The following is a 17,331-nucleotide window of genomic DNA, read 5'->3' on the forward strand; positions in this document are numbered from 1 at the left end:
CGGCCCTCCAGATGTTTTGGACTACAGTTCCCATCTTCCCCGACCACTGGTCCTGTTAGCTAGGGATCATGGGAGTTGTAGGCCAAAACATCTGGAGGGCCGCAGTTTGGGGATGCCTGATCCATCACTACCATATCCTCACTCCTCCGCTCCCCTAAGTCTCTTTCGCAACCAACCATGCACTTACCATGCACTTTCTATCTTATAGCTTTTTCACATTGGTTATGTTGGGCCCAGGAAGTGGTGTGTGGGCTCTATGCAGGAACTGGGTTGCATCTAATGATCTATTTTAATGGACCTAAGTTGTGCATTAATTCATAGCTGCCAAGTACCCCGTTTTCCCCAGGAAACCCCCGTTTTTACTTACCTTTTCCCAGTGGTCCCCCGTATCATTTCATCTCCCGTTTTTCTCTGTTATTTTCTCCTTCCGGCGGCCATTTTTTCCCCCGATTTGCCCTTCTATGGGCACCAAAAATGGCCACCGCCGGCTTCAAAAGTCGCATCTACGCATGTCCGGAAGTGCATAGACGTGACTTCCGGTGTCGTCGTCGGCCATTTTTGGTGCCCATAGATGGGCGGAGCGACACCGGAAGTTGCGTCGACGCACTTCCTGACATGTGTACAAGCGACTTTTGAAGCCAGCGGCGGCCATTTTTGGTGCCCATAGAAGTTACGTCGACACAACTTCCGGTGTCACACGGCTGCCGGTCCCGGATTCTGCAGTCCGGGACTTGGAAGGTAAGGCATTAATTCTGGATACAATCCAAAGTGTGTCTGGGGGCCAGCACATCAGTTAAGACTCTTTAATAAAACACATTTAAAAATTAAACTCTGTTGTGCAATCATTACATCCCAAAATACTCAGTTGCTATGTCTAGCTTGGAAATGAATTTGTGACCTGGCCAGATCCATTGGTGTACCCGAATAGAGGGGTGGCCAATCCCTGTACCATGTGCAATTTATGATGGGTGCGGGTTATTCTGTCTTGACGTGGCCCAAGGACCGGACTACTGTACTGAGTGGTCTTTTGGTCTCTTCTCACTTTAGACTAAGCAAACTTTCAGATTGTCTGCTACATCCCTGGTATATACCTTGTTTGTTCACATTTCAGCCACTGCCCGCAGCAAGAGCTGAGCTGGGTTTTTTCTGCCTTCTGCTTCAAACGCCTCATCTTCCTCATTGCAGCAAGACATTTCGGCATGCATCACTTGCCTTGTTTATTCTCTGGCACCTAAGCATTTGTGGAGTGATGGGCCATATGGAGCCACCGAAAAACACAAATGTCATTTGTTTTCTTTGGGGAGTGTGTGTCATATAGGAACTGAAGCGCTGACATTTACAAGAGGGAAGTCTTTTTTGGGAGTGTGCATGTTTTCCCTGTAATGACATCAGGGAACTGGCATTTATTAGGGGGATTTCTATTCTGTGACTTGCCAATCTAAAATAGGATCATTCGCCTGTTTGGAGAGTTGCAAAACAAAAAACAAAAACGGGCTTTACATTAGCATACAGAAATAAGAACATTATGCCCCGAGCAGTACCTGTGTGTATTGCAGCAAAAGCAACAGAGTGACATCTTAAAGACTAATTGATTTCTTGTGGCATAAGCTTTCTGGTCAGCTTTGGCAGACGCACAAAGGAGAGGCATCCTGAGTTGGCAGATTATATCGAGAAGGGGACAGTGAAGACAAAGAGCAATATAGAGGAAGGGAAAGTAAACCATCAGGCGAAATGGCTAAGAAATGGAAGAGGTACAAGGGCTGTTCACACACAACCTCACATGTTCACCAGATGTCAGGGACTGGGCAGATGAGGAATGGCCTGACCCTTCCAGAAAAGAAGGAGACAGTTCAGAATTACAATAGGGGTTTGAGGGAGATCACAGCTCAGAGGCAGATAAGGGGGAAAGCTGGGAAATAATGGGAGAGGAGGAAGAAGACGCAACAGAGGGGTGACAGCTGACGGACTCTGTGTCTTTAGAGAGCCTTCCAGACCCTCCATCTCCCACAACATGGTGGGCCTTGAAAGCAGGAGAGCAACGATCTCAAAGGCAGAGGGAACTTCCCAGCACCCGTAGTGATGACTCATAAGGAAGTGGGAGGGGTTGGAGATTCACTTGGAGCAACGCCATTATTCTTGGCTACATTCCCAAGCCTCTCTCTCTGTGAATATTGAATAAAAGCAGAGGGTAAGGACTTTCCCTTGTCTGGTCCATTCTTGGCAACTTGCTGTGGGGGTTGGTTCCTCTGCTGCCTGACACCAGGGGGAACAGGGTTGTGCTCTCATCTTCTGTTGCCCACTCCCTTCAGTAGTTACACATCTGTATATGGGTGGGATCCCTTCAGACGGCTGCCAAATGCATGGTCCCTGGGAGATTTTGCCACCAGGTTCATCTGAATGGAGGCAAGCCCACATGATCCCACTGTTGGAAAACACCCTGGGGTGCCCCTGCAGCCCCCAAACTCTGAGTGTCCTCCAGCTCTGGGAAAGTCATTTTCCTTCTTCTCCAGTGTGCTTCAGCGGCATATATCAAATGATATATGCACACTAATCATCTAGCATAACACAGCAAGAAGCGTGAGACCTTGTAGAACTAATCTACGTATTTATTTACACACTATGTTCAGATAAAGGATTCATTGCGTCCTCTCTCTCCAGCTCCGAGAGGAAAAAACAGGAACAAGTAAAAGCAAAAGTACAGTACAATAGTACCTACAGCGGAAGAGATAAGACTGTCTTCCGTTCCCACACTCTTCCCAAACAGGCATGTGATTTACACCAATCTCATCTGCAGCATCGGAGGCGTGAAATACTAACACCCACCACTGCTTCCTAGAATTGGATGTACATAGGGAACAACCTGAAGGTCTGTGACACAGTTCTGCACCCATCTCAAAGGTATAGAATCAAATAAGCCAATGAATGTGCCAGCTTATTGGGCTAGCATTCCCATTTTCATTATCACCTGTAGTGCGAGAGGGACCCATTGTTCCAAAGAACCGTGTGTTGTAGCATATTTTTGTTCCACAACTGGTGTTTACCTTTGAAATTGCATAGCCAACCAAATTCCTGCAAGAGATTAAATGGAGCCCATTCATGTGCAAAGGTGAGGAGAGGGGAGTCACCTAAATAAAATATGGATGACAAACGGCAGTTTTGAGTGCAATCCTACTCCCGCCCCCATGTTGATGGCTGGAGGTTTGTTTGAGGCAGAGTGTGGGAAGAGATAGCAGAGGCAATAGATTAAGTTCTCTTAGGTGCTATGTGGGCCTCTGTGATAAAGATAAGGCTCAATTGCCCACTGGGCTGAAAGATTTTCACATCCTCACACAACAGCAACCACAGTCCAACTCCTGCTGCTCCATCTTATCTAGCCTGCATCCTGTTGCTTACCCAATGGCCATTTCCACCCAAACTGATTTTCCAACTTAGCTAACTATGCTTCCAGACATTCTCTCTCTCTCCCATCTCGCTCCTTTGCAACTATCTGCACCTCACCTGCCTCAACTTTGCTCCAACCTGACAAAACTTCTCCCCAAGCCCACCCCCCCAAAGCCCAAGATCTCCACGTTGGGGGCATTGTTTTAAAGTTATGCATACTTTCATTGCCTCACTTTTGAGTTTCCTCCACTTGAAATTTTAAATAATTCAAAACAGCCAAGAACCACTCCCCCCTCCTGTTGCAGATGCATATTTGAGTCTAAAATGAGGACATGCGTGGGTGGAAGGGGGTGGTATACTTTAGCTGCTTGCCTCAGCCTGGAAGCTGGATTTTTTTGCATATAGAAAGCAACCTTCTCTCTCCCCCCCCCTTCCTTTCCTCCGGCTCCTAGTGGATTATAACTTTTAAAAATGCAAGTTCAGAAATAGTCAGATTCTGGCCTCATATCTTTGCCTTTAGGGGAACAATCCCTAGCGACACTGCTGTGCAGGATAACTCTCCTCAGTTCATTATCATTCCATAAAAAAAGCTCTTTTAAAAGTGGTACTTTGCTTAATGTGATACACCCAACAGGATGCTAATTAATTTTGACTAAAATTCCTGACTTGTTAATACAAAATGCCATTACATCTGTTGCACTGTTCAGATTTCATTTTCTCGTGGTGATTGTGCCGAGGAAAATAGCAAACATGACATTTGACAGGGCCGGCGAGAAGAGAGGGCAGATCAGTACAGTCTCTTTGCCATGCAGACAATTCACAGTCATGTTTCCACGTCAAACATGGTCAACCTCCCTGAGCCCCAAAAGAGCTGCTGCCAATCAGAATAGAGTAGACAGCATGGGTCTATAGGGATGAATAGTGCAACTCAGAATGCAGTAAAGTTTCAAGTACCCTTTCAGATCAAATGCTTGACAAGTGCAGATTCTAATTATAATATAAAACAATTTTGTTTGACTCATTTATTGTCAGGATGCCGTCATTGGCACACGGCTGGTTGCCCAGGAAAGTATAAAGACAAGGGAAAGTTTCTTACCATCCCCTTTTATTTCATTCTTTACAGAGAGAGGCTATAGAACCCAGCCTCTTGGATAATGGCGTTGTCCTGAGTGAATCTCCAACCCCCATCCCTGTCACTTCCTCATTCATCACTTCTACAGGTGCTGCAACGTAACCCTCCATCGCTCTTTGCTCTCCTACTTTTAAGGCTTGCCAGGTTCTGGGAGATGGAGGGTCTGGAATGCTTTCTAAAGACAACGTGTCAGCCAGCTGCCATTCTGGTCCTGCCTCCTCCTCTCCCATTATTTCCCACCTTTTCGCCTCATCTGCCTCTGAGCTGTGACCTCCCACAAACCCCTGTTGTAAATCTATACTGTCTTCCTCTTCCCCCTCCCTGGAAGGGTCAGGATGGGGAGGCGGTCTCCACCATTCCTCCTCTGCCTAGTCCCTGATATTTATATACGGTACCACCTTGGATTGCAGCACTACCAATCAGTTCACAGCACCAGAAAATAGTTCAACAACAACAGGGAAGCTACATTTTAAAGGATTCTCCCTAATCCTAAAAGAAAAGGTTAAAGCACGTCAAAGTGCAAGTAGATAAATAGGTACCACTCCGGCGGGAAGGTAAACGGCGTTTCCATGCGCTGCTCTGGTTCGCCAGAAGCGGCTTAGTCATGCTGGCAACATGACCTGGAAGCTATACGCCGGCTCCCTCGGCCAGGAAAGCTAGATGAGTGCCGCAACCCCAGAGTTGTTTGCAACTGGACTTAATGGTCAAGGGTCCCTTTACCTTTACCTTAAGAAATAATAGTCAAATGGTAGCCAAAACGTAAATAATGGGCATCCCAATAGTCAATATTTCATACCTCTTCTTTTTGAAAAAGCAGTTCCTGTCCAATTCGTTAATTACTTTTGTATAACTTTTGTTGTGAAAGCCAGTCTCATGTGAATTGCAGCCCATTTGCCAATCATTGCATTATGCTTGAGTGGCTCCATTGACTGCAAAAGGATTGCGCAGGAGACATACTTTCCCCCCTCTTCCGGCTCCTTTTACCTCACAAGCAACTGGAGAAATCCAAACTGGATTTAACTTTATTGGATAGACAATATAAAAGATGTGCATATAATCAGAACACAATTCTAAACCTAAGGCCATGAAAACTAATGCATGCAAGAGCATCATAAATATTAAACACTGGATTTTAAGGCATCCACAGAGTCTCTAGAATTATTTAGAAACAATGCTTTTCTTTTAAAAAGGGGGGGGGCAGAATAGTTTGATTCAGGTGATCCTCCAAACCAGGGGTCAGCAGACTTTTTCAGCAGGGGGGACGGTCCACTGTCCCTCAGACCTTGTGGGGGGCCAGACTATTTTTTGGGGGGGTGAACGAATTCCTATGCCCCACAAATAACCCAGAGATGCATTTTAAATAAAAGGACACATTCTACTCATAAAAACACGCTGATTCCCGGACTGTCCGTGGGCCGATTTTAGAAGGCGATTGGGGCGGATCCGGCCCCCGGACCTTAGTTTGCCTACTCATGCTCCTAACTGTGGCAGAAGAATCAGGAATGAGCCACAGAGCTGTGTCCCATCCTGTCTTCTCCGCTCAGTGGTGCCATCAAGGAGGACTTTGGGGCAAAACTCCAGTATTTGGGAGATCTCCACTTCCTTAGAATTTCTCCCTCAACATTTTAATATTTCTGCAAACGTGGGGGGGGCCGTGCCCCCCAAGTCTGTTGCATAAATTCCTCTTACCTGTGCACAAGGGCCACTTTGGCCACATAAACGTCACAGCTCGAACACCAGAAACAGATGGAATTGAAGTCCTATCAAATTCAGAGGCACTTACTCCCAGGAGTTCGGATTGCAGCCTTAGAGAAGTGCCGGACCACTTTCACCAGAAGAACACCGTCCCATTTGGTATCACTGCCCTATCACCATGTATACAGCAAGGGGATCTTGAGCATAACTTTTTTTAAAAATATAATTTTATTGATTTTACAAAATAAAACAAGACATACATTTCATGTTCACTCACCCTCTTCTACCCCCCTCCCACGAGCCCCCTCCTGCCACAAGCAGGACCCATGCCGGGCGAATAGAAGAAGGTGGTCCATCTTATAGCCGGGTTTATCCCCTCCCCTCTCCCCCCCCCAGTTCCCACTTCTGCCACCAGTGAGCCCTAGGGTAACGAGGGAAGACAGAGGAGGACAACCACCCAGCTATCTATCCATACATGTCTTATATTAAAAAAAGAAAAAAGAAAAAAGAGATAGAAAAAACAGACCCCCCCTAAAAAAACAAAACAAAAAAAAGAAAAAAGAAAAAACAAACAAACAAACAAACAAACAAAGTTTTCAAAATACACTCAATCCTCTTTTAATTAACATTGTTTTAGTGACTTCCCCTCCTCTCTCCCCGTTGATTTTCATATCTTCTCCTGATCATTCATTGCAGTTTCATTCTAACAATTCAACTCATAATCTTTAAACCTAAATTCATACAGCAAATCATTATCATTTCACATTACCTCTTATTTTAATTAACATAAAATTCATCTTCTCCCGCCCCCCACCCCACAGTACCCCCCCCCTGCCACGAGTAGGCCCATATGTGACAAGCAGTTAAAGATGTTTCCTTTTATAGCTTGGTTTTTCACTCCCTCCCCCCCCCCCCGCCCCCAGAACCCCTCTCTGCCACCAAGAGGCCCCGGAGCAGCGGGGGAGAGAGAGAAAGCAAGCCACCAAGCTATCTATCTAAACAATCAATTCATATGCCCCAATTTCAACTTATAAACTTCAAATAAACATTTTTTGACAAACATCATATTTTCTACTCCCTAGCCTAATCTTCCCCCCAAGAAAATTTTCATAAATTTAATCCTTTCCTTATTCATATCTTTTCTTCTATCCTTAATTGTTCACTACCACCTCCTCCACCCCTGACTCTTTCCCCCATTTGATACAGCAATTCCAAAATACAATCCAAATTCCAAATTCGTATTCCATAATATGAACCAAAATCCATATCCATTTTTTTTCCTGCCTTACTTTTAATTCAAAACTTCCTCATCCCACTCCCATTCTTTCCCATTTTGCCACCCATGTAATTGTCCTCCCCTCCCTCTGCCCCTCCATCTTCCCGCACTCTTTTCCTTGCCTGTTCACATTTTCCCACATTTCCCATGAAATCAGTTCCAGTTCTTGTTTTTCCCATTCAAAAAGATCAGAACTATCAAGAAAGTCCTGATCATTCTCTTCTCCTTGTTGGGCATTTCCTTCTTCCTCTTCTATGCATTCTTGCATTTTGTCATCAGGAATTAATTTTCCATTGTTAGTCTCATTCTGCAGAGTTTTATTCAATTCCTGACACTGCTCCCTGGTGTCTTTTAGCTGAGCACTAAGCTGTTGTTGCCCAACTATAAGGTCTCCGAGCAATTTTAACACTGTCCTCTGGAAAACAGATGTTCCGGATGTTGACATTCTTTCTCACTCAAGGGCAGAAGAGAGATTAGAGGACAAAGAACAATGGAGACTCAGAAGTCCAGCACCAAAAGATCCAACATGGCTGAAAAATAATTTCCAAAGTTCCAAAGTTCTTAAAATACCAATCAATAAGTCTCTTCTTTTTTCATCGCAAATCGTTTAAACTTTGTTGTTGACAGCTGTCAACCTTTCCTTTCATAAGAACCTCGCTGACTCTCCTGGGGTGCCGAATCTCGGGTTGAGAAGGGGTTTCTCCCACATATCTCTGTTGCTTTTGCAGGGTCAGTATTATTCCACTCTTCCCCCCTTAGCCCTGCCTTAGGTGGGGAAATTATAGTCTTTCCTTAGGGATTTTAAACCTCTGTGTCCTCTTCTTCTGGCTTCGGGCTAAGGCACTGCCTCCAATTCCTCAATGGGTAGAGACTGACTCCCGTTTTTAAAGTCTCTTCCCTTAACCCAATTGTCCGAATTTAAGTCCAAATCAAGGTCCAAACTTACAGTTTTGATCCAAATCTTGGGAGAATTGGCCGCTGTAGCCTCGCAGTTCTGCAGCGTCGCACTTTGAAGTTAGCGGTCTATTGTCTGCCGCGTCGCAGCTCCGATCCCGCCGCTCTCGGGGGCTCAAAACTGAGCCTTTCCCGGGGGGGGGAGAGCCCGCTTAGACGCCCGCCAGATGAACCTGCCCCCAAGACGCTCGACTTGGGGTTTTTAGAGGGAATCCGCTTCGCTGGAGCGGCATTCCCTTTCTCCAAAGTGCCGAGGTCCGCTCCGCTGAACGGACCTCCAACCCCGATGGCGTCGCGACCCGGGATCTTGAGCATAACTTGATGAAAAGTCTCTCCTGCTCTGAATCGAGGTTTTACATGGTCTTCAGTGATCCATGAGCAGAAGGAGCTTGAGGCAAATTCCTGAACACGTTTGTAGGAAGATCTGGGCCCTGATGAACTGAGATGAGCTTAAGCACTAACCGCTGAATCAGCAGAAAAGGTCCAGTCAGCTTGTCCCAGGGAATATCAAAATAAAGTACACAGAGTACAAAGACCTGGTTAAAAGGCATGCCAATTGAGTGACGCACAGAGCCATATGATTTTATTTTATTTATTTACTATTGATTGGTGATCTGAGTGCTCAGCAAACTGGGCAGAACCCCTATCCTTATACATTTTGCTGCAACCTCTTCTTGAGAGATGCAAAATAATTCTCCAATTCACTGTCGCTGACCAGGCTACTTGGACAACTTTTCTTGGACTTTGCAGCCTTGTACTCAATAATTAAGACTGCTGCCAAGGCCTATTTATGAAGCATGTTCATTGGATAGAGTTCTTGTCCCTTCAGGCATCTGAATCTGGCTGACAACAGAAAAATAATTATTTCTTTCATACATTTTATAGGTTTTTTAAAAAAAAGCATTTTATAAATAGCAGTTCTTTCATTAATAAGCATTGATGTTTCTGGTAGAATAATTGGGGCATTTCCTTGAAATGTGCTCTAAAGATCAAGGCAGGGAGCGACTTAAGAATAATTCTCCTCGTTTCATGCCCAGCCTTAACATTTTGATTGGGCTTTCGGGCACAGGGACTATACAGTAGAGCATTTGGAGGGGGGGAGGGGACGACACATTCTTTCATAGCAGGGATGGGGGACCTTTTCTTGGACTTCAGCTCCCATCAGTCAGAAGGGATGATGGAAGTTGCAGTTCAACAACATCAGAGGCAAGCCACACTCTCTCCATTCCAGTGGAATAGATGAAGGGTTGCCGTGAGGTTCTGGAGCAATTAGGGCACTGCTCAAAACCGATCACCCTCTCTAAAGCAGTGTGGTAAGGCATAGGAGCCAACTCCTAGAGGTTTTGGGGGGGGGGGCTTCGATCCCCACAATACCTGGGGTAACCTCAGACATCCGATTGATGGATTGATTGGATTTATATACCGCCCTATACCTGGGGGTCTCAGGGCGGTCACAGAATAAAATCAAGATATAAAACCACAAAATACATAATAAAATAAAAATAGCAATCCAATAGTCCCCCCCCCAAAAACCCACATTTTAAAAGGGCATAGGATATAAATCAGATCAACCAAAGGCCTGGTTAAAACGGGATGCCTTTGCCTGGCGCCTAAAGTGTATAATGAAGGTGCCAGACAGACTTCCCTGGGGAGGCATTCCACAGACGGGGAGCCACTGCAGAGAAGGCCCTTTTTCGTGTTGCCACCTTCCAGACCTCTTAAGGAGGAGGCACACAAAGGAGGGCCTCAGAAGATCTCAGAGTCCGGGTAGGTTCATATGGAAAGAGGCGGTCCTTGAGGTATTGCGGTCCTGAGCTGCTTATTGTGCATTTGTTACTATTTGTGATCATGATGGCGTCAGAGTGGTTACACATGATCCCAATTTTGATGCTGTTCACAGCTGCAAAGGCTTTTGGGTGGGCCTAGTGCTTTGCTTCCAGTCCACGCACGACCCATCGCTGAAATCCTATAACTTTTTATACCACAACTGTTTTTTTGGGGGGGGGTGTTGCTCCCACTTTTATTGCATCATAGTGTAATAGCTCCTCTCTGGGTATGGCAATAATCTGATAACACTGGGAAAACATTGAAGGAGAATTAATTAAGTGGATGGTTTACTATAAATTCACCTGCAAAAAGACCTGTCTGATGGGGCCCCAAGTGAGACTATTTGTTCCCCTCAACTAGTTTTGACTATCCTGGCTAAGGAATTTTACACCCCACTCCACCCCCAGTCTCCTCAGAATTAACCATGAGGACTATATGCTTACTTGGCAACAAGTAGAAAACCTGGAAAGAATAAGAAAATGGTCCTCTCCCAAACTGACAGTGACAAAGAGTCATAGAGGTACGGTATATAATTGGAAGAGGCCACAAGGATCAGCTAGTCCAACCCTTTGCAATGCAGGAATCTTTCGCCCAATGTGGGGCTCAAACCCACAACCCTGAGATTAAGAGTCTCGTGCTCTACCGACTGAACTATCCCAGAAAAGGCAACAACATTTCAGGATGTAGTGCAATTGAAACCTTTATGCTGTGTAGCAGCACCAGCTTTAAAAACAATGGCTCACAACGTTCTACCAATACAAAATGTCCAAGCAGTTGGGTGTTGAATAGCTATTACCTTTGAAAGTTATTCAAGCAGTTCCAGGATGCTATGTGACTAGAATTCAACTTGCAAAAATGGGAAAGTCGCCTGGGGTTGTGAATCATACTTTGGGAGAATGGAAATTCTTGTAGAGCTGCTACTTGAGGCAGTTTGCCCAGCTTACTAAAGAAATTGCATTGGTGAGGGGCTCCTGCAACAGCACCCCATTTGTGCAGGGGTTCCAGCAACACATCTCTGTGGTGCAACTACTCAAAATTCCCTTTAAAGATATGACTTGGTCTTGTGGTTAAGACGGATTCAATTTAAGGTGCTGGTTATCACTTTCCCAGCATAGCTGCCAAGTCTCCCGTATTCCCCGGGAAACCCCCGTTTTTCCAGCTGTTCCCAGCTGAAAAAATGGATTTTTGTTTTTTGTTTTTTCCCGGTTTACTTACCGCCCGGGGGAGGCTCCTTCTGTGCATGTCTGGAGTCTCTGGACATGCGCAGAAACGTTTTCTGGCACGGCGGCCATTTTGGAACTGGGCGGAGCATGCTCAGAAGCGACTTTTGATGCTGCTCTGCCCGGTTCCAAAATGGCTGCAGCGTCGCTCCGGTCTGCTACTTCCGGTCCGTTCCCTTATTTTTCTGGCAGGAACTTGGCAGGTATGTTTCCCAGTGCAATCCTATCAGTGGCGTAGTGATAGGGGGAGGGGGGCATGCCACCCCAGGCGGCAGGCTGGACGGGGCTGACCACCTCCGATGGCTGCTGCCGCGCGACACGGCGACCACCACAGAGGAGAAGCCCCGATGCAACCAAGACTGCCTCACTCCGCGGCTTGCTCGCGGGGTTTGCCGCGTCGCCGCGCCGCATGCCTCCTGTGCGCACATGCGCACGACAGATGCCCTGTCCCCCCCGGCGGGGTGCCTTTGGGTTTCTCACCCCGGACAGCCAGGCGGCTAGCTACGCCACTGAATCCTATGCATCTCTATTTCAAAGTACAGTAATTGTTATTGGATTCAGTGAGACTTACTCACAGGTAATATGTGTAGGAGAGCACCGCCAAAGAGTAATCCTGTACAAATCTGCTTAGAAGTCCTATGAAATCCAATGGAGCAGCGCTGGTTCCTTGAATCCCCAAACCTGAACATCGTTAGTTCTGCCCCCCTAATTTTTCACTGCAATTCCGAGTTCTTCGGTTTGTTTTAAATGAGCCAGCTCATTACTATGAAGAAACACAAAGGCTTTTAAAGACCCGGCAGGATTTAGTTAATTATTTAGTTAGCATCCCATGGAGTAAACAATTTAGCTGGCATATATTCTCTATTGAAACCTGCAATCCGCCCCCTCTTTTTTTCTTTGATCACTGTAATTTCCACAGGGCCTACTGTGATCAGTTTTGTCACTTTTCCTGACTTTACAGACACCAAGATATGGAATGGAAATGTGTTATGGCTACTTATTAGCTGAGGAATAAGCCACATTCTGTGATGCAGGTTTTAAAAGATATTCTCATTTGGTCATTCGTCTCTTGGCTTCTAGTCCAACATCCTTGGCACATATTTGGATATGAGCTTTGGACTACCCTGGATTTAATCAGCTTTGTGCTTTGCTTTAATAAAATGTCGTGGGAAGTGGACTGCATTCATTCCAGAAAAGTGTGCAAAAACTCTGAGACAGGAGACAATTCCACCGAACAAGGAAGTGGCTTTGTGGGCAGGATTCCTGCCTCGGGGATGACTCAGTTCAGAACCTTTGCTCCTGAATTTGAGACCCTCCCCAACACCAAATAGGGAATTTCTCTCTTGTCTCCGATTAGCTAGTTTACTATTTGCAGCATTTGCCTGCTGTCCTCGAACATTAATGTCTCTAGGCAGCTTAGACTACATAAGTACGAAACAATTTAAATCAGAAAACAAATCCTGATTAGTGCCTTAAGGAGAATGGGGTGGTATTTTCCTTGTTCCTTGGCTCACATCAGCTTGTTATGTAAGCCCTATTCAGGTTTCCTTGTTCTGTGTCGAAAGAAATGTGCAGCAGGGAGGGCATGGAGACAAGCGTACCTCCTTCACCAGTGAAGTTGAGATGAAGGAGGGTGACCTTCTGAAGCAGGGAGCCTCCTTTACTACTACTACTACTACTACTAATAATAATAATAATAATAATAATAATTCATTACTTATACCCCACCAACGTGGCCGGGTCTCCCCAACCACTCTGGGTAGCTCCCAACAGAATATTAAAAACACGATAAAATATCAAACATTAAAAACTTCCCTACACAGGGCTGCCTTCAGGTGTCTTCTAAAAATCATATAGTTGTTTATTTCCTTGACATCTGATGGGAGGGTGTTCCACGGGGCGGGCACCACTACCAAGAAGGTCCTTTGCCTGGTTCCCTGTAACTTGGCTTCTCACAGTGAGGGAACCACCAGAAGGCCCTCAGCGATGGACCTCAGTGTCTGGGCTGAACGATAGGGTTGGAGATGCTCCTTCAGGTCTACTGGGCATAGCTGCCAAGTTATCCCTTTTTACAGGGATTTTCCCTTATGCTGAATAGGCTTCCTCGCGAGAAAAGCGAAAACTTGGCAGCTATGCTACTGGGCCGAAGCCATTTAGGGCTTTAAAGGTCAGCAGCAACCCTTTCAATTGTGCTCGGAAACTTACTGGGAGCTAATGTAGGTCTTTCAGGACCGGTGTTATATGGTCTCGGCGGCCACTCCCAGTCTCCAGTCTAGCTGCTGCATTCTGGATTAATTGTAGCTTCCGGGTCACCTTCAAAGGTACCCCCACGTGGGGCGCATTGCAGTAGTCCAAGTGGGAGATAACTAGAGAATGCACCACTCTGGCAAGACAGTCTGCGGGCAGGTAGGGTCTCAGCCTGCATACCAGATGGAGCTGCTAGACAGCTGCCCTGGACACAGAACTGACCTGCACCTCCATGGACAACTTTGAGTCCAAAACGACTCCCAGGCTGCGCATCTGGTCCTTCAGGGCCACAGTTACCCCATTCAGGACCAGAGAGTCCCACACACCTGCCCTCATGTGCCTGGAGGGGACTAGAATGGTGTCATTCCATAGAGCCCATAAACCCTGAAGAGGGCTTTAGTCTACCTGTCTCGTGGCTATGGGTAAAGATGAAAAGGAGAAATAAGCCAATGGGGAAATATACCTGCCTAGTGGCAAAGGTATGGATTATTCGCTGGGATTAATCATTATCTTTTGGTTCCTCTGTCCCTGTTGTGGCAGGAACAACATGAGCTGCAGTTCAAGATAATCTTGTATATACAGTACACCTTGACAGCCTGTCCCGTTTCAAGTTCAAGAAGAAATGCAGCAACCATCAATTTGTCCGCTTGTAAACCTGAGTGCCTGCACTTTAAAAATAGCTTTCGGTGGCACATTTTGGTATTTCAATCCTGCGGAGGCTTTTTGCTGACATAGCACTGTGTGGAAGAGAGTGGGCTTTACATAGGAAACAAGGCTCCTAGATCCATTTTATGCTTGTCTTCAGCTCACTGGGCACAGGGAACTAAGCTGGTCTAATGGATGGGGTTTTTTTTGCCCTGAACCAAGGAGGTCTGGGTAGGAATCTGTGCTCAGCTACGAAGCCTTGGGTAGGTTACCATCTCTCAGCCTTACCTACCTCGCAGGGTTGTTGTAAGGATAAATTATATAGCCCCGGGTTATCTTTCTGAGTGCATTCAGCAAGGCTAAACTGCAACTACGATTAATAGAGAATAACAGCTGTGTCCTGTAGAAGGCACCTCCATTCTATATGTATTGTTATACTCTATAAATTAATAAATGATAGGATTTTGATTAATTGGGATATGGATGAAAGTCCAAGCTGCAGAGCTGTGCTAGACAGCAGATTCCTGGACTGCAGTGCTATTGTTCTAGAAAAAGGGGTTCCGGAACTCACCATGAACAGCTCCCTCATTCTCTTAGGATGCCAATAGCACCCACCTAAGAGATGCTGGAATCGAGTTTCCCCGAGTTCCTGCTGAAAAAAAGACCTTCGGGGGGGGGGGACCTTTGCTTATGCAAACCAGCCTGGATGGCCTAGTGAAGAGCAGATCTGTTAATAAAATATACTCGGAGTCAAGAGTGAATTTCATGCTCTTTATTCAGCTCGTAGTCGTCAAAGGAGAAGAAGAGAAGAATGGCTCTTTTCCCAAAAACATCTGCTTATATACATTATTTACACAATGGGCCTTGCATGATTGGCTACTTTAGGGCTACACCTGTGGGCCAATCAGCTTGTGGATTCACTTCTGCCAGCAGCCTGATTGGCTGCTCCTGTAGGCCAATCAGGTTGCAGATTCAATTCCACCTGGAGTTGGATTGGGTGGCTCCTGCGGACCAATCAGACTGCTGATTCTGGATCCTATTGTTCTAGGATTCAGCTCAGTACATAACAGTTAACATGACAAAAGGGGGGTTTGGGCCATCTGAGAGGAATCCTTTGGCTTAGGGAGACAGACATTGCCAAGGTGTGTGTTTCAGGTGACAGGAAAAGAGAGTTTTTGAGCAAGGTGTTATGCATAGCTGCCAAGTTATCCCTTTTTTTAAGGGATTTCCCCTTATGCTGAATAGGCTTCCTCGCGAGAAAAGGGAAAACTTGGCAGCTATGGTGTTATGGGAAGGAGGAGGAGTGGGGAGTGGGATCCATCTTGGGCAGGCAGGCAGGCTGAAGGCTGGCTAGAAAAGATGCCTTGGACTCGAGGGCTGCATTGCTGAAGGGGACAAGCCCCCCTTGAAATGACCATGCTCTAAGATCTGGACTCCCTCCATGCAGACCAAAGGTGTAAATAGGTGAATAAAACATATTTCTTAAAGCTACAGCAGTCTCTGCCATGTCTCAATTCTCCAAAGGAACACAGACCCTGGAACCCCATGAGCTCTTGCCACTGCTCGGCAGAGAGAGGGAGAGGCACCTAAGTTTTGTAACAGTATGTTTAGAAACTTAAAAATAAAGTTGAGGATTTATTTATTTTAAGTCAAAAAGGTGCCTCCTTTCTGAAGAGAATGAGACTTGCTGGAAGTCTGTGTGTGCATGGCATAGTTAGTTAGTTAGTTAGTTAGTTAGTTACCTAGTTTATTTCATTTATATCCCGCCTCAGTGGTTGGAGTGCCAAACTGGGACAGGATTTGATGGGCCTAAACATGTTGCCAAACTGCAGCTCCCATCATCCCTTGCCATAAGCCAGGCACCAGGGCCGTCTCTAGGCCCGGGTCCGGTGGCGCAGGGCGCCAGGCCGCCTGGGGCGCCGCTGCGCCCGCTGAGAGGTGCGACGGAGGCCGCCCCAGGTGCGCCTCTCAGCTGTCCAGCGGCTTCAGGCCACGCACAGGGGCATCGCAACAGGGGGCAGGCAGCGCCCCCTGGCCCAGGGTCGGCCCTACGGCCAGGCTGGGTTGCGCAGGGCTCTGGCCCTCCAGGCGGCAACCACGCTGTGCCCACCCGCCGTGCTGGGAAACGGGGCGGGGCGGGGGCACCGGAGGGATCCGTCGCGCCTGGGCGCCAGGCATGCTTAAGACGGCCCTGCCAGGCACGTCCAGCTCCCAAGAGACTGTGATCTACTCACAGTATAAAAAGACTGGCTGTGATCTACCCATTGTCATTGGGGGAGGGTTGGCCAAAGGTGTTGAGCTTCATACCGCGATCGACCTGGGACACCCCTACGATCGACTGGTAGATCGTGATCGAACTGTAGGACATGCATAAGCTATGCTGAATGGGGACAATGGGAATGATAATTCAACAACATAGGGAGGGCTACAGGTGTCAGGGACTGGGCAGAGGAGGAATGGTGGAGACCCCCTCCCCAGCCTGACCCTTCCAGGGAGGAGGAAGAGGAAGACAGTATAGATTTACAACAGGGGTTTGAGGGAGGTCACAGCTCAGAGGCAGATGAGGCAGAAAGTTGGGAAATAATGGGAGAGGAGGAAGAAGAAGCAACAGAGGGGTGACAGCTGACGGACTCAGTGTCTTTAGAAAGCATTCCGGACCCCAGAACCTGGCGAGCCTTGAAAGTAGGAGAGCAAAGAGCTCAAAGACAGATGGCCCTTAGTGGCACCCGTAGAAGTGATGAATGAGGAAGTGGGAGAGAGGGGAGGTGGAGATTCACTCGGGACAACGCCATTATCCAAGGTGCTGGGTTCTATAGCCTCTCCCCGTAATTACTGAATAAAAAATAATGGTAAGAAACCTTCCCTTGTCTTTATACTTCCCTGGGCAACCAGCCGGGAGTCGCTGACAGCATCCTAACAACAGTTTAGCCACTGCTGGTGTAGAGGTGCAAGAG

The sequence above is a fragment of the Zootoca vivipara genome, chromosome 10, assembly GCF_965207765.1.
Source record: "Zootoca vivipara chromosome 10, rZooViv2.hap1.1, whole genome shotgun sequence".
Taxonomy (NCBI): Eukaryota; Metazoa; Chordata; class Lepidosauria; order Squamata; family Lacertidae; genus Zootoca; species Zootoca vivipara.